At 33.4% G+C, this 18,903-nt stretch overlaps 2 pseudogenes; one reads left to right on the top strand and one right to left on the bottom strand.

The window, feature by feature from the left end:
* Nucleotides 1–2,822: 2,822 nt before the first annotated feature.
* LOC125198986 lies at nucleotides 2,823–4,394 on the bottom strand (annotated as a pseudogene).
* A 2,596-nt stretch (nucleotides 4,395–6,990) lies between these two features.
* LOC125198992 lies at nucleotides 6,991–9,230 on the top strand (annotated as a pseudogene).
* The last annotated feature ends 9,673 nt before the right edge of the window (nucleotides 9,231–18,903 follow it).

Genomic DNA, 18,903 nt, shown 5'->3' on the forward strand with positions numbered 1-18,903 from the left:
TTCCGTTGATGCTTTTATCGTTACGTATGATTTTGGAGGACTTGAGTTGTTAGCCGATGAAATTTGAATTATGTCAAATTTGCTGCCATCCGCCAAATGCTTTAAATTTGGCATAAGCCAAACTTGCCACATAACTAATTTGCTTGTCATCTACCGATTAGAGTATTTTTTTCTCTAATTAGATTTTCGAAAAAAAAATATGAAGTTTAGTCAAATTGATTAAATCTCGCATTTAAAAATCAATCGGAAAACCATGAAATTTAAATTTGTTGTCAATCAACTCACGAAAAAAATACAACCATCTAAACGTACATTGACGATGTTTTAAAAAAAACACTTTATTTTTGTTTATAAATAAATGATGTCCTTTAATTTAATAGCGATGATATCTATATATGGTTTATTGGTTCCGTATCAAATACTCTTTCACTTTTCCTCATGTGATACTAGATTATAAATTTAAATTTTATGGTTTTTTCAACTGTTTTTTTTTTTATAATTTACCCTGAAAAATCTTACACATACTGTGGACGATTGACTGACTTAGGATTTACAGTACATTGAAAAACAGAAAAAAAATCGTGAAATGAAATTCATAATAAATCCACTTCAAATAAGACTTGGTTTTATTATTTGTTATAATGAATAGTAGTTAATTTTTGTGCATTATTTATACACGACATAATGAGTGCCCATTCGTCCTGTGTGGCTGTGTTGTCAAATGTATACTAAACATTTTCATCTATTTAAGTACACTCATTTCTTTAAAATTAAAATAAAAGTATAGACACATGTTATTTATGAACATGCATAGCACAAAAACGAAATATATGACAGTATGGGTCTTTTTACTTATATAATATTAATCGATAAATTGAGCTTCATTTATTGACTCTATTGATTAGATTGTTTAAGGCAGCCCTTTTCATTTCAGGCAAACTTTTATTAGTGGCCCTCATCTTTTTAATAGTGAATTAATTATTCACATTATTATATTTAAATGTTGCACACCATGGGAACTTTGTAAGCACCTTTTTTAGTAGTGAATTAATTATTCATATAATTATATATTTAATTTTGCATACGGAACTTTGTAAGCACCTTTTAATGAAAGCAACTAACTGTACTTTTCTTATATGTTCCACTTATATTTAATTATAATACTAGTTTATTTTTGGATAAATATAAAGACTCGATCATAGGTGGCCAATCATTTAGATTATAGTAGTAGCTTTGCTATTGTATATGGTCCACTAACTATATAGACTGTCTTACATATGGACAATTGGTACAACTTATGGGAATTTATTCACATTCAACTACCTCATAGATTTGGCTAACGAACTCATGATGCATATATATATTTAATTGAGTATTGTTTTTAATTAAACTATTTTGTGCATATGTACACGGGCTAGAGGTGTTTGCGATTATGAAACCACCGGTTTTTTGTTTGGAATCGTCGGTTTCTAGAATTCTGGTTCAATTTCTGATTTTAAAATTGGCAATTTTCAATTGATTAGCTAGTTAAGATGCGACTTTGATTGAACCATTTTTGTCGTACCTCAATCAAAATATTATCAATAAGCTTGTAGTTTGTGATAAATTTTCATATAGTATAACAAAACATTACCAATATATATCTCACATTATAAGTTGAAGAACAAACAACTAAGAAGGTAGCTACAAAGCGAACACGTTGAATTTTTTTTTTTTTGCAGTTCATGGGCCGTAGACCCAAGTCGGCGTCAACGGTGGTCGATTCCATTTTTGTGACTCGTCTTGATCCCGTTGAACAATAACATGGTTTAGCAATATGATCTTCTATAATTCTATTCAATATGAAAAACTAAATTTTTTTAGAATATTGTCAATTGACTCATTTACCAACAAATGATACTTATTTCACAATTGTATATGTTTGGTAAGTAAAATCTATTATAATCAGAAAACTGAAACATAGTTAGGTGAGATAGATCCACTTGAATACCTATGAAAAGCCCAACCAAAACTTTAGAAAATCCAAGGGAGGATCAATGTTGGTAACCGATTAAGTGTCCATTTTACCTAAAACTATTCTAAAAAATATTGATTTCATCAAAATTATAGATCAATCCCTCCTTAAAAGGTTTGATAAGACGACAAAATTATTTTTCAACTTACATACCCCTATTTTGAACCTTATATATGCTACACTACACTCCATTTGCTATTTCATTCTTGCCTTAATTTTGTTAACCATGATTATAAGTTTTACTATGTTTTAAAACCATCAAAAGTTCAATTTTTTTCGCTAACGACATTCAAACACAGTACAAGTGGGGAAAAAAGACCCCCATTTTCTTCAGGAACGAAGTTCAGATGCAATGTGGGCAAGAAGATCTTTTTTGTAAATTAATGAGATTGATCTTGACTTTAAATTTAAAGGGGCATGGGGATTTTTGAGAGCGATCTATTGGATTGATGTTTTCCCACAAACCAATGAGGCGGGGTATTGATCGAGACAAAATCTCACTCTTATTCGTGATAAAAGATAATCTCATCCTTCGAAAATAATCAAGAGACCCAGTTCTTGGAAAAAAGTTCAAAATCAATGAGGAGAAACGGATTAATCGGGAAAAATATCTTGTGGTCAAATCCCAAATTTAAAAAAGAAAAAGGCTAGTTAATTCAAAACAACCAACCAAATGGGACCAAAATACATATGCATCTACTTACATTGATTGTCCCAAAAAACCAAACACAAACTTACAATCAACCCTCCCCCACACACATAGAAATTCTTACCACCAAAATAGAGAGAGAGATTATGATGGAATCAATCAGCCTTTTGTCGGTTTGGGTGATGCAGCCTTGAATTTATCATGAGCGGATTTGGAAAGTGTCTCGGGGTCTCTCTCTTTAAAATACCTCTCAAACGCCCTCGGCAAAAACCTGGGAATTAGAAAGCAAAACAAATTCACCGAAATACGCCATATTCAACACTCCCAAAACCCCCTCCGAACCAGAACCACCCCACATCCTGCACAAAACAAAAACCAGACATCAACACATGTCAAATGAATCACGAAAGCAGTTACATTAAACGAAAACGACCACATTGGTACGCATCATTGTTTTCATAAACTCAAGTGATTGATACAAATTCTTTAAATCGTGGTGTTTGCAGTATTGTGTGTTGTGTTGTGCGTGAACAATGTGTAGTGAATTGTGTTGTCTAATGCATCTAGAGTGCGGACAATGCAGTGTAGTATGTATTGTATGAGAATAATGTTTTGGGTGTGCAGGATGTGTATTGTGTGTGTAGTATATGTATTGTATGTCTAGAGAATAATGTTTTGGGTGTGCAGTATGTGTATTGTGTGTGACGCAAGTATGCGTGAATACATCATGCATAATACATAGAGCATACGTCACTATATGTAGTTTATGCATTGTATACAATGCACAAACACAAAGCGAACACAACACACAATCGACACTGCTCTAGATGCACTAGACACGATTCATTGCACACATGTTGCATGTGTTTTAATGTGTGCATTATGTATGCACTTTGTTGTGTCTGGTACAACTAGAGTGTACTCTATGAGTACTGATTTTTAAATATTTCTTATGATTATAAATTCAAATCCAAATGGTAGGATTTGAAATTGAAAGCTCTAATTCTAAATTCAAACCCCCAATTCCAAAGTACCAAACACAAGGACGAAAAGCAACAAAGCATTACATCGAAATCCGCGTTAGCAGGGAGGGTCTTGTTGACCCAAACATCATTGATCCAATCAAGCACCACGAAGATCCGGCGCACGGTGTACATAATTGGCACGAGCGCCCTCACCGGCGCCGAGAAGAGCGACAAGCCACTCACAATATTCTCCGTCAAAATCTGGAACGACAAGAGGAACAAGTGCGGCGTCGCGGACCGCACCGCGTGGTCGTCTCCCCGGGCGAACCCCCCAGCGCGTACGCCAGCGGCAGGAACAGCCCCACGGTGGTCCCCGCCACGACGTACGCGCGGGAAGAGGCGGCCGCCCTGGGAAAATCTCGGGCGACTTCCCAGGCGCCGCGGAGGACGGGGCCGGGAAGACGAGGCGCGAGAGCACGACGAAGTAGGCCGAGGCGAGGGCCGGGAAGGCGAGGTCGAGGAGGGGGACGAGGCCGCTCGCGGAGAAGATCATGATGAACGCCACCAGCTGGAGCTCGATCACGCGGAGGGACCCCATCACCCCTCCTCCCGAAGAGGCCGGAGACAAGCCCACGGACACGCCAGACATTTGCTGCTGAATCTGTGTATAGATAAATTACTATTAGAATTGTTACACAAAAAGATTGATTGAATTAATTAGATGAATTGGTGCAATTGAAAGCGAGAAGATGATGCTGACGAAGGAGATGAGATCTTGACAAAATTCAACCGAAATGAGATCGTTGGAGAGTTCATATGTTGCCACGTGTCGGCCTACTAATACGTGTCACGAATTTGCCACACAGATTTTGCACGAATTTGGTCACGCAAATAATATCGACTACTATAATTCTATAAAGGACGAAAAATTATGTGTTTAAACTGCCATCCACCCAAAATAAATTGAATTTTTCCCAAGTAAATACAAGTCACTTACCCATGTTTTTTTTGTGACTTGGTTATTTAACCAGTGTAAAATATGCATACTTTTATTATTTACTTAAAATAAATGGATTACTTTAATTGATTTACAAGAATTTCAATTTTTGTGGGCCTGTCGACCAGTGGATTGGGCTTTGTTTGAATCTATATTGATTTACAAAACCTTAAGTTTTGTGGGCCTATCGACGAATGGATTGGGCTTTGTTTGGATTACTTGTATTGATTTACAGACCTTAATATTTTGTACTTGTAGGCTTTATGCTTTACTGCAAGCTATGGTTGGACCACGAAAGTTTGAATAATTTTAATCTCACAAAGTTTTCGCATTTAATTTTATCATTTGATAATGGACTCCCTAGCGAACTAACTTAATTTATCGCGTTTTATTATAAAAACTAATAGTATTATATAAAAGTAAGATCCACGTTCTACATCTTATAACCACTTTCTATTGCATTTCTTCAATCGTATCGTCAAAGCATTTCAAAATTTTGTGGAACAAAGAGAAAGTAATTAAAGTATTGTTCTTCCAACTGGAAAATTAAGCAATTCCTTCAAAAAGAAAAAGAAAAGAAAAAAAAAATGAAGCAATTACTTTAGGATGTCTAGAAAGGAAATACAGATCACATAGTAACAAATAATACAGAAAGTATATTAATACTAGAGTATGAATTTAGAACGAATTCTAAGACATACTGATACTATAAGGACTAAGGAGTATATGCGAATTTTCATTTTCACTTGTACACACAATATAGCAATTACCTTTAAATTGATATTTGTAATTCTGAAATTAATTTTAAAATTTTAAGGCACAAGTTCACATTTGGTACAAATGTGAATGTTTACTATCTGCAAATGGAATAAATTGCAACCCTATCTACAAACAGTGGTGCAGCTAAATTCAAAACAACAAACTTGTTTCCTTTTTTTAACACACTATAATAATGTAATTATCTGAGAATTTTCATTTTTACTTTTACACATAATATAGCAATTACCTTTTATTTGATTTTGAAATTCTGAAAATTGATTTTAATTTTTGAAGGCAAAAAGCTCACATTTGGTACAAATGTTAATGTTTATTTTCTGCCAATGGAATTAATTGCAATCCTACCTGTAAACAGTGATGCAGCTAAATTCAAAACAATAACGTTCAAAATATCAAAACATAGTCATCCGTAAATTACTAAATTTAGAAATTAATTAGAAAGTATATGACCAAATACTTACCCATTTCTCATCCGCAATTAAGACACATGGGTGTTTTTAAAATGACAATAAATATTGCACTAATTGTTAGTAATTACCATATCAATGCATTGAATTTTTTTCCTAAAAATGCACAGAAAGAAATACAAAAAAGGCCTTAGAGAAATTATTTGAGTTTTGTCAACTTATTCTCACAGCTTTAAAATAAGTACGAAAAAAGTTTGAAATTTGAATCTAATCATTTATCTGGGAACACAAATTTAAGGAGAAATTGTGTACGATATGGAATTTGATGAATCATATGCAGATATCATCACTAGCGAGTTAAATGATGTCGGCATTCATAAATGAAATTATATCGTCTTGACTAAAAACATTAACATATATCCAAAAATTGTCTGAATTATTATGTGATAAGTAGTCTTGACAATCGAACGATACCTATGAGTATTCATTCATGTTCGATTTTAAACATATATCCGAAAATTATCACAGTTTTTATCATCGTGTTTTAAATTGATGACATGTTAATTTTATCGCAACTAATTACTCTGTTGAGCTAGCTAGAAACCCAAATGTTTGAGATTAGAGTTGAAAATTTGTAACATCACAAAATTTTAATCTGATTAGTCGCATACAATTAATCCAAACTTGAGAACGATCTAGCCAAAACTGTAAGAAGATAATTGATTGACGCATGCCACTACACGTAAGCTACTATAAATTTTTTTAAACAAGCTACTACAGTCAGTCACTACACGTAAGCTACTACAATTTAATAATTATTTTATAATTAATATAGAAAGTACAAAATGTAACAAAAATTCCACGAAATTTCTATCATTTTGAAACGAAAATATTCCACCAAAATTTGTAATACGCGGTATAGTTTTCGGTTCCCGCCGTAAGCGATTACCAACTAGTCAACTATTTCTAGAAAGCCACACGAACCAATCACATCGAGCCACGTGTCGGAATGTACCTCCCTCACACGCTTAAATACCCGCCTCGATTCCCACACGTGTGTCATAATCTATCCGTTAACCCTAATTTCCTCTCCTACCCCCTCTCTCTCTCTCTCTCCCTAACGTCTCTTTTCCAAGAAAAAAAGAAAACGTAAAAAAAAAGAAAAAAATAAATTAAAAAACTCGAAAAAATGGGAAAGCTAATCTGCGACTCCACGGCGTCGTCTCCGGTGATCCCATGGCGCGATCCGACCACCACCCTCCGCCGATCAGGCGTCGGTGCCGCCGCCGGAGATCGCGTGGGAGAGCGTGCCGGGGCTGGAGGACCAGCAGAAGCGGCACCTCACGCGCCTCTACACCAAGGGGGTCCTGTGGAAGCATCCCGAGGACAAGAGCCTCAACATTGTGTTCCGCCTCGTGCACGGCGGAGAGGTCGAGGCGGACGGAACGCCTCTTCACGGCGGCGCGTAAGTCCATGGGGATCGATTGCGCGGCGCGTGAGCTGCGGCTGAGGACGGTCAAGAGATTCGTCGAGGATCTTGGATCGGTGGACGTGGAGACGAGGAGGTTCATCGAATCCGCGATTAGGAACATGTACGCGCCGGATCTGAAGTCGGGGTGGGGGATCCATGTCGTCCAGGAGGTTAAGATGCTGGCGAAGAAGGAAGATCGGGAGAAATTGGATTCCGCCATTGATGAGCTGGTTCAGCTAGGTATGCAGAGGTATGTGTACCGATTTGTTTTCCGATCTGGTCAATTTCTTAGATCTGGTTTTGTATGAAGACCAAATGTGATTCATTACCCTAATTTTTCTCTCCCTAGTCTTGAGTTTCATAAATCTGGATTAAAACTGATGCAATTTATTTTTCATTTTTTATGCATTATTTGATTTGACTGTTTGGACAATGCCTCTTGTTGTTGTTGGAAAGAATACTCAAAATTAGGGAAATACATTAGAATATAAAATTGAATACATTTGGATTAACGAATTTTGTGTTTGAGCGATTCAGAGATTAATTTAATTTTTTCTTAATCTCTACTAGTCTCTCAGATTTATAGAATTCATTTTCGATATATTGAAATACATTGGCCATTTCTGGAGATCTTTGGCCATTTCTGGAGATCTTTGATAGGAGAAAAGACTTGTCAAAATCTTACAATGTTGCATATATTCATATGGGTATTGTGTTATTCTGATTGTTGGTTTTTGGAAATGATTGAAGAGAAATGGCTGCTGAGTCTATTTACAAAGAAAGATGTATAGCTGTGGATGATGGGCTGAGTTGGGCCAAGTACATGTCAATATCAGGATCCGGTGAGGACGAATACCATATCATCAATCTGCAGTACACGGAGGAGGGTCTACTGACGGTTGATGAGAACAGAAATGGCCATTCCGCTGCCTTTGGTGATGACATAGCCATAGAGTGCCTCGCTACTGAGTTCAAAAGAGAAATCTTTGTGGTAAGAATGCATTGCTTTGCTCTGCAATGTGCACTCATCAAGATGGATACGATATAGGGTGATTGATTTGGTGCTCGGTTTAGTGATTTTTCGACCTACTATCTATATCTATCATACTCTTACCTTAGCCACATTACAACCTAGATTTGAAGACCTTGTGTCATGAATCTTACTCGATTATGTGAAGATGTTTGATTTTAAATTCATGAATTTGCTAAATGATCGTTGTTTGATGAATCGATAATGAGTTTGAGTTGTGAAAGATTATGCTTGGCCTTATTGTATGGTGCACAACGTAGGGTGATTTAATTTTGTGATCGATTTTTGTGGTTTTCTACCTACCATCTATATCTATCCCCACCCGTACCTTAGAAACATTACAATCTAAATTTCAAGACCTTTTGATTCATTTGTTGATGCTTTTATATTGTGATGAATCAATGATGATGGTTTGAGTTGTCTACTTGTCTTGGCCTTATTGAGTTATGTATATGCAGCTGCAAGCGCACGGATCAGATGCAATGGTTGACGAAGACAACTGTGTGTTCTTCTTGCCTCATCGGCCAAGAAGTGAGATTTGTGAGGCGCCGTTGTTTCTGTTCATGAAAGGGACGGGATGGTGTGGAGCCGGAGCAGATCATTACGAGCCTTTGGTGGCGCACGGTCAGTGCTGAGCTCGATGGAGAAAGTAGCCTTGGTGCTCTAGAGGGTTTGGTTTAACCATTTTTGTAGGCTATTGTTGGGAAGATTGGGATCGATTCTTTTTTAATTATTCAAGTTTTGGTTGACAAGATTTGTGATTTATTTTTTGTTTTTGGCATGGGAAGTGGTAGTTTTAGAGCGGCCTTTTGTTTTTGTAGTGTATTGTGAGGGTAGTTTAGAACTGAAACTGATCTTCTGTTGTATTGTGGGAATGAGCATTCTCTTCATTCTATTCAACTTGGACTTTTTTTATTTTATAATATCGTGAAATCAGGTTTTTATGGCTTTTTTCGCCAATTATGTTGCAAGTCTGATTTTAGCTCTGAATTATAATTATTGTTTGATTTTAGTAGTCATTTAAATCACTAACTTCAATTTAATTTTGATGCCTATACCATTTGAAAATGAAATACAGGGAGTATTACACTGAGATAAACAAATTTTGATTTTAGCTCTGAATTATAATGGAGTATTAAATTAAGAGAAATTTAGATGTATTTGTTCTAATTATCAGACTTTAAGAGATTAATATTGTATATTGTCATTATCTTATTTATCTTTGTTGTATTAGGATTGCTTGATTTAAGGTAGCTATTGTTTTGCTTAAACTCAAATTTCGACGAGATATATTAGCTTTTTGTGTCGGAATATATTATACACGCGGTGCTTAAACTCAAATTTCATGGATAACAATTCAAAATATTATTTAAGATAAACTAAAAGTTGAGGACAAAATCTTATTACTGTTAAATAAGAGGAGCACTAATATTTTTTGTTAAGAATATAACAATTCTAAAATAAAAGGATGACTTTAATAGTCTTAAAGATAGATAATTAATCCCACTATCCCAAAGACTCTATGGGCATCTCTAGAAGAAATAGGTAAATTGAGAATTTCATATCTACTACTCCTACTTCTTTATAAAATTAAATGCATCCCCTTGAAATCGTGCATTTTAAGAGAAGGTAAATTGAATTTTAGGTCAAATGAGATTCTATTTGCACTTTTTTTTTTACCTATTCATCTACTCCCCTGTCTATACATATATAAAAGGAGAATTTTGGGAGTATTTATGAAATTATCAAAGAGAATTTTGGAGTATTTATGGAATTATAATTTAAGTTTAAATATATAATTTAGATACTATAATGTAGACATTTAAGAATGAAAACTATACTATAGACGTTGCCTTCCCATGCTTTGAATCATTTCACACTTTCCATTCAATATTATTAATACTGGAAAATTAAATAAGTTTTTAATTATCTAATAAACTTTAGGCGTTTTCCATTGATTTAATAATAAGTTTTTAATTAGCTAATAAAGTTTAGGCATTTTACGTTATAAATTTCTTTATGACTATTGAGAAATCATGTAACCGCCTATTCCATGGCCACTTTGAAGTTTGGACCAATCAATTGACAATCTATACATATAATTTTGAATGATTTCAAGCATGAATAGAATATTAAAAAATTGTAACAAATTGATAATATGAATGCTCCGTATAAATTTGGGACTCATGTGCATAAATGGCGTGAGTAATGGAATATGATCATGGTAGCCTTTGGCTTTTCACCTCTTTTAAACTTAATTATCTTAATTTTATTGTTTAAGATGTGCCTTTCTATATTTTTATTTTATGCCTATAAAAGGCTTGAATTGTATATGGAATACACATCACTAAAAGCATCCTTCCTCATTTCTCAAGTGCTCTACATTGCGTATTTTATAAGGAGCACTGTATTGCTTGATTTTCAAGTTCCAACAACTTTTTCAGCGCATAGCAGGTTTGAAGTGTTTCTATATGATAGTAAGAAGTCATTTTATTTTTGGAGATAATACGTCAATCCGAGAGCTTTAGCACAAAATAATTTGTCTTATGGAAAGATGACTTTCCTCGACTCGACTTACGTCGTATTTTTTTAATATTTTCATTATACTTTTCATTCCTTGTACGCTTGCTTTTTTTCAATTGTAATAGTTAGAGTATCACTTGTATATGGTTAAGAATTTTATCTAAATATTTCTAACAATTCTTAAGGGAATTGAGACATCCCTAATACATTTCATCTTTACGCAATTTATTAGTAGTACTATTTTTTATTAAAATTGAGAAAGCAAAAATGTTTTAATATGTAACTTTTTGATAATTAGAAAAAAGTAAAGTGGAAAAAGTTTTTAAAGAATTTGTCTAGAATATTAATAGCATATTAATTGAGTAATTCTCATAAATTTACTAAGTACATACTTACAATTTACTAATGATTTCATAATTTAAATGTAAACCCACCACAATTTTAATCTTTCTTTTTGGATACAACAATTTTTGTGTATCTACTAAAAATATTTTTATGTACCCAAACTTGCAAAGTATAGTTTAACTTACGTATTTAATACAATGTTATAAACTTACAATTTCTCATAGAAAAATATACTACTTATTTATTTAGATAGTTATATACATATATTTATTTACTTTAAAAATCATATATATGAAAATGAAATTATAAAAAAAAATTTGTACATCTGACCATTTTAAAGCTTAAAGTCATGAGAAATAATTTGGTGACTTAGAACTATTTTTAAATTATATCATAATGAAACTATCATTTTTAAACCCATTCGAGGATCATTCGTTAAACCCGATGTTAGTTCATATTTTAATTTTTTTTAAAGTGTGCTTCAAAAAAATATTTCGCCCAATAAATAATAACTTTGGGGTGAATAAATGCTGATGAATGCAAGCAAGATTTATTTTTGTTTTCCGTCACATAGCTCTATTGTAAAACACCTTTTTGAACATTTAAAAATATTTATTTCCAAGATTGTAAAAAAACCCTTTCATAAGGAACAAGTAGAGACCTTTTAAGAATCAAAATCGAATAAAAACTAAAACTTCAAAATAGATGTTTATAACAAAGAAAAATTTAATAAAAGGGAAAATTTTATTGATATTTGGGTATTTGTTTTTATTTTAAAAATATTTTAAAGTTTGGGGTTTTTGAATTTTGGTTTCAAGGTTAGGTTTTTTGTGAAAGGGCAATTTTTATTGCAATGAAATGAAATTAAAAATATCTTTTTTTAAAATAGATTTCTTTAAAAATAAGTAATGTTTATACACTAATAAAATTTACTAGTTTTATCAAAAAGTATTATTGTGAGTATATGTTTATAAATAAATTTAAACTTATAGATCCATATAATAATATTTTTTATTTAAAATAAATATCTCATATTTTGAAGAAAATAAAACTGACCGTGGACGGAGCGATACTAGTTATCTATAAGTATTGAGTTTCTTATTGCTTTTTAGATATAATTAGTATTCATCATCTTATTGCCTATTCATCTACTCCCTCATTATATAATTATCGAGTTTCTTATTGCTTTTAGAATAATAACACACCAACAAAAAATTTGTTAAAGATATTTTAATATTATTCAGAATGCTAATCTATATTTCTAAATATACCGTCAATATTTTAAAAGGTTTTTTTTTAAGTCTCAACTAAAACTAGAAAACGTAAATAAAAGCACCTTTAAAAAAGCAAATATTAAATTAATTTTATTCTTAATTCAGGAATACTTTTATAAAATATTGTTATTTTTTAAAATTTTCCAACTCAAATAATTATGTCTCAATATTATATCCTTAAAAGATGTATAATACTATTTTTTTTTAGTTACACTTCTTATCAAAACTGGATATAAAATTACTTATATTTCACTTTTGTATTCATGGTATTATGTATATTTATTTTGATTACATTCTTTAACCATTATTAATAGTAATAAATAAATTTAAATTTAAAACGTGCACATTAATCTCTATGACACCAATTAAAACACACTAATTTAATAAAGTTGTTTACAAATTATGGGGACCATTCAATATGCAAGCTGTATCCAGCGCAGCTATACAATTGCGGCCAAAAACGCCCTGAATAAATTTTTTGTCACACTGCCTTGTCGTATAGTACTATTATTATTACACGCCATTCAATGCACCCCATTACTCTAGTGGTGTCCTATATTTATTTGTTAACTTCACGTTTTTTTAGTTTTTTTTCACTCCTCGTCCGATTAAGAGTTACGCTTTGATGCACTAATTTAAAACGTAAAAAAATTAGTTAAAAAGTTAGTGGAATATGAGATCCACATTTTTATATTGGTTTTATAATAAAATGTGAGTAAAGTGAATTAGTAGAATGTGAGCACTCTACTATTTATAGTAAAAATATGAATGACTCTTAATTGAGGACGGATCGAAATGGAAAATGACTTAATCGAGACGGATGGAGTAGATTACATTTTTATTAGTCCTGGTATTTTAATTTAAAACAAGGTTCATCGTGTTTTATCTCATATTATAGGATAAAAGATATGGAAAATGAGGGAAATTGGCATTTACTACATCTTAGTAGGACTAGTACTCCCTCCTGTCCTAAGATATTAGACTCCTTCTTTAGAGATACAATGAATTTAGGAGATAGTTGTTAGTGGTGTAAGCGGAGTTGGTAGTAGAGTAAATTTTTACCATAAATAGAAATGGTTAAATGTATTAGGAACACTCAAAGTGGAATAGGCTAATATCTTGGGACGGAGGGAGTAATTTTTATTTCATATTTTCGGATAAAAGATATGGAAAATGAGAGGAATGAAGAACACTAGCAAACCAATAGTATATACCAATGAAAAAGAATGGGAAAGAGAGAGGCTGCTTATGACAAATTATCTACTCCTCAGTCCGATTAAGAAATAGCACTTTATTGTGAACGAGTTTTAAGAATGTAAAAAAAAATTAGTTGAAAAAGTTAGTGGAATGTAAGATCCACTTTTTATATTGGTTTTATAATAAAATGTGAGTGAGTGAGTGAGTTAGTGGAATGTGAGACCTCTTACTTATTTATGATAAAAATGAAGTGTGATTCTTAATTGAGGAGGCAAAAATGGAAAAGTGTATCATGTCGGGGACGGAGGGAGTATATTCTATTCTACTAAAAATATGTGAAAATAAATTATACTAATAAAACAGTAGGCATATTATGTATCAACAATTTTCTAAAATTGAAAAACACATCCCAAAAGTTAGTATCGAGAGTGCTCAAAAATCAGGTATATGTGCCTAAATTCCTAATATTACCTTAGTACCTAAGCTAACGTCATGGAGTATATATTTGCGCCTTTTCTTTTTTGAAAATCCATCAATTTCTTGAAAAGCTAGCAAACCTTTACAATTAATTTCCATCAAATAGAGTAGCTTACCTAAAATATAGAGTTGTGACCTAAGAATAAAGTTGGAACCGGAACTGATAAAAATAGACTTAATTGGAAAATGCAACCAAATTAAATATGCCTAAATTAGAGAAAAGTTTAAGGTTCAACTTGCATTGTAGTGCCTAAATAGATAGTTGGATATATGGAGTATAGTTTATACCACATGTATTTTTGGTCTCATTAGAAGTACTTAGTTTCTTGATTGAGATAATTTATACATATACCACATATAAATATAAAAACATAGTCCCATTTATAGGCAATGCAATGTCTTAATTACTAAAACCATAATCCATTGTAGTTTCTGGTAATTTTGGACTCATCTACCTGGATTTTGGTGCCTTATACCTAAATGTAATACTAATGCAATTACCAGAAAAATAATAAAATCTGGTCCGTTGCAACTTTGAATACTACTAGAAAGTTTAAATTTGTGTCTCAATTATTTAGTGGTGAATTTTTCAGCCAAATTACATGATGGACAAATTAAATTTGATAAAATTTCATGAATATTCAAATAAGTTGCCCTAATAAAAACGATAAGTAAAAATATAAATGAGTATTTGATCATGAATCATGAATCATACTTGTGTGGTTTGTCTAATGCCTAAATCTCTTTGATTCCTTCCTCGAAGCTTCATGTAAGAATATTCATTTCCAACTTTTACTAATTTATGCTTACTTTTATTTCTTTACCACCAATCAAAAGCATTAATCTATTTGACTCAATGGGCATTCAAAGCATTCGTCTATTTAACTCTGTGGGCATAAATGAACATCGTGGTTTTGTTAGAATAATGATATGTACATGTTGGAGAAAATGGAGAAGAACTCAATTTGTTGAAGACAATATTATTGCATAAACAAACTGCTGCAATTGGTATAAGATACACTGGTTAAGGTGGACTCGGCGACGCACTGAAACAGACTTACGTTGCAATGAATCTACTCGGAACTGAGTACTAGTCCTACAACTCGTGTATATCTTGTATGAATGAGTGCTCGAATCTAGGTTCGAATTGATTTTTGAATGACGTGAGTACTAAGTGTAAAATTTGCATGAAACTGAACATTTCTCTGAAGGGATAATAATCATTTGAATCACGAATGTTAAGTCATTTTCAAATTGATCTTATAACTTTGAAAATAAATTATTAAATTTCAAAGTTTCATATTCCGTGCTCAAAATGATGTAGTTAGTGAGACTTGAACTATATTGTTTAATTAAAATAAAAAATACTTACGTTGATAAAAAAATAAATTCCAGAGCATCGCTAGAACACAGTCGTTTTGCATATCGAATGACATATTTGTAATTTTATTGATATTTCATTTTATTTGAATTCGAATTATGACAATGGATCACGCATGCATCATATATATCTCTATTTCCATTTAGATAAACTTGAAGAAAATAAAGTAAGAGTCCTATCTCCTAAGTTATGAAGGTGAAGTACATATGATAAATCAAAATGAATAAAGTTCATATATGGAAAAGACGTGAAAAGGATGGACCTAGTTAATAAAGTGTTAAATTTTACAACCATCTTTGTTTGGCCGATATTCAAAGCACTTCAATTATTTGGGTAAAGCCAAACGAAATCAACAGGAAACACACACCTTCAACTCTTTCCATATTTTTTTCCACCACCAATTAAAGTGGGTTATTTCTTCTTTTTACTTTCTACATATAAAAAATACTAGTGATTGTCATTGTTAGAAGTCATCTTTGTTTAGAATTATTTAATACTAGTATAAATTTTATCTTTTCTTCACAATTGTTGTCTTGAAGGACTCTAGCTAGATATACTTGCAAAGAAGATCAAACGTGAACTTCTAATGGACGGAAGCAATGGCGGATCCGGCGGTTGGGAGTCGACCTACCCCATCACGGACCCATGAACATTCCATTAAATTTTCGACGATGCGACTACACTACCTCTAATGTTTTTTATGTCAACGGCGGCTTTTTTCTTGTAATTGATCCACGAGTTCTATTTCTTGGTCAATGACGATGACCAACCTCATATCAGCCACTCCTTTCACATCACATTTGTTTTCGTTAAGCAAAGGCTCTATCTAAATAACGGTGAGCAAGCAATCCAAAACTACTTAGCTCAAAGAACTCAACCTAACTCGAAGTAGCAGATGAGGGCACATATTCCTTCAAAGAAACACACAAAACACGCAAAAACCCATGCAACAAGCAACACCAGGGAACAAATTAAAGCGCTAAACAACAAACCGAAAGTAAGAAGAAGGTCACTTCTTTGAAGATATTTGATTGCATTCTTGGTCCTAAGCTTGTGATCGACCATCTTCTAATCCGACCGAGCTCTTTGTATATTTGCCACGATATAGGAAAGGAAACTTTGGACACCACCTTTTTATCCATGAACCTAGCCTCCAAAGTAGTAGCCTTTTGTCTCTCAATTTGGATCCATTTTCTATAAGATAATTTTATTCTCGAGCCACCAGATGGACCATGCTATCAAGTATAAGGAAGGTTCATTACTTTCTATTATTCTTTGAGCAAGCGGAAGGATAAACTCGAACATATTTTCATTTGTATTTCATAATATTTTCTTAATTATTTATAGAGTTATAGTAGTATTTTTTTCTAATTTTTGCAGCCTTCTATGAGTAGGGTTCGCTCCTATATATGAATCTTTTTGTTATTCACAAATTTATATGGTGGATTCTTTCCTGGTGGCCATATTACTAAACACATCCACACTTTGAGTAACATCTCAGTGACTAGTGAATCACAACTTTTAGTCTAACATGCACCCAAAGTTAATCGAATTATGATCTATTCATTGGAGGGAAAACATGCATATTATCAATTCAATAGTCTACATCGATCGTCTCACTTGCCGAACAAAACTTCGTTAGCTTTATAACAATGAAGATAAATTCGATAGTGTGTTTGTCTTTGTCTACTTGTTGGTTTCGTATTTTCGTTGTTTTATTGTTACTTTTTTTGTTCTGAACTGCTTTTTATACTACTACTATTTTGTTTCATATCCACGGCTTGAGCATTTAATAAGAAAAGTAATTGCAAAACACATGGCAAGGTTTAAAAACCAAAGAACTAAAGTCATACAATGCACTCACTGTACATGGATGGTAACAATGTTATGAAGTGCTTTTCGAAAAATTAAAGTAGTCTTTTTACACACCAACTTTTATTAAAATAATTCATGCAAAAGAAGCATGTGTTGTGTCTAGATTTTGAATATCTCTCTCTCCCCCACAAAATCCTACTAGTATATAAATACCCCTTTCCTTTCTTCACATCTTTCAAACAAGTGGAATAAGCTAGGATTTGAATTTCTCTCTCCACAAACCTAAAATCCACTCTTTCTTCCTCTCATAATCACAATGGATCCTTGTTCAATCAAGCACCAAAAAACCCAAGCCATGAAAACCTACAAGAAGAGGGCTATGATTGTTTACAATCTTGTTCTCTACACACTCACTTATCATCACTTGCTTCTTCTTCTCCTCTCCCTTTTGGTTCCCTTCCATCTCCGGCCACTTTGTCTTTTCTCTCTCTCGGACAAAGTTTCACTTTGTTTCAATGCCAAATGCTTCTTTGTCGTGGAAATCTCATCGTCTTGATCCTCGTTTGGGAGTCCAAGCTGAAGCGATCACCTCCTTCACCAGATATCTATGATGAATATGTTGTGAGGAGTCGAAGCACCAACATCCATAGGGAGAAAAGTGTAGTTGGTGGTGAAAGTGGGATGGTGAAACCTAGGGTTAAAAAAGAGGAGAGGGTTAAGTTGGGAATGAGGAGTAGCAAAAGTGCGGTTTGGGGTGAAAGTGGGATGGTAGAAGGTGAAAATAGCATCAAGGTTAAAGAGATGAGGGGCTTCACGATGGTGAAAAGATAAAAGTGGGGTCGATGAGGAGTAGCAAAAGTGCGGTTTGGGGTGAAAGTGGGATGGTGAAAAGTGAAAATATTATCAAGGGTGAAAACGGGGGTTTCACAATGGTGAAAAGATGAAAGTGAGGTCGATGAGAAGTAGCAAAAGTGCCGTTTGGGGTGAAAGTGGATGGTGAAAAGTGAAAATATTATCAAGGCAAAAAGAAGGAGGGGTTTCACGATGGTGAAAAGATGAAAGTGAGGTCAATGAGGAGTAGCAAAAGCACGGTTTGGGGTGAAAATGAGATGGTGAAAAGTGAAAAATTGTCAAGGGTGAAAATAAGGAGGGGTTTCATGGCGGTGAAAAGATGAAAGTGGGATCGATGAGAAGTAGCAAAAGTGCGATTTGGGGTGAAAGTGGGATGGTGAAAAGTGAAAATATTGTCGAGGTGAAAAATAAGGAGAGGATTCACGATGGTGAAAAGATTAAAGTGGGATTGATGAGGAGTAGCAAAAGCGATTTGGGGTGAAAGTGTGATGGTTAAATGTGAAAATATTGTCGAGGGTGAAAATAAGGAGGGGATTCACGATGGTGAAAAGATTAAAGGGGGATCAATGAGGAGTAGCAAAAGTGCGATTTGGGGTGAAAGTGGGATGGTGAAAAGTGAAAATGTTATCAAGGACAAAAAGAAGGAAGGATTACGACTGGTGGAAAGATGAAAGTGGGATCGATGAGGAGTAGCAAAAGTGCGTGTGGGGTGAAAGTGGGGTGGTGAAA

This window comes from Salvia hispanica, unplaced genomic scaffold, assembly GCF_023119035.1.
Source record: "Salvia hispanica cultivar TCC Black 2014 unplaced genomic scaffold, UniMelb_Shisp_WGS_1.0 HiC_scaffold_348, whole genome shotgun sequence".
In the NCBI taxonomy this organism is placed as follows: domain Eukaryota; kingdom Viridiplantae; phylum Streptophyta; class Magnoliopsida; order Lamiales; family Lamiaceae; genus Salvia; species Salvia hispanica.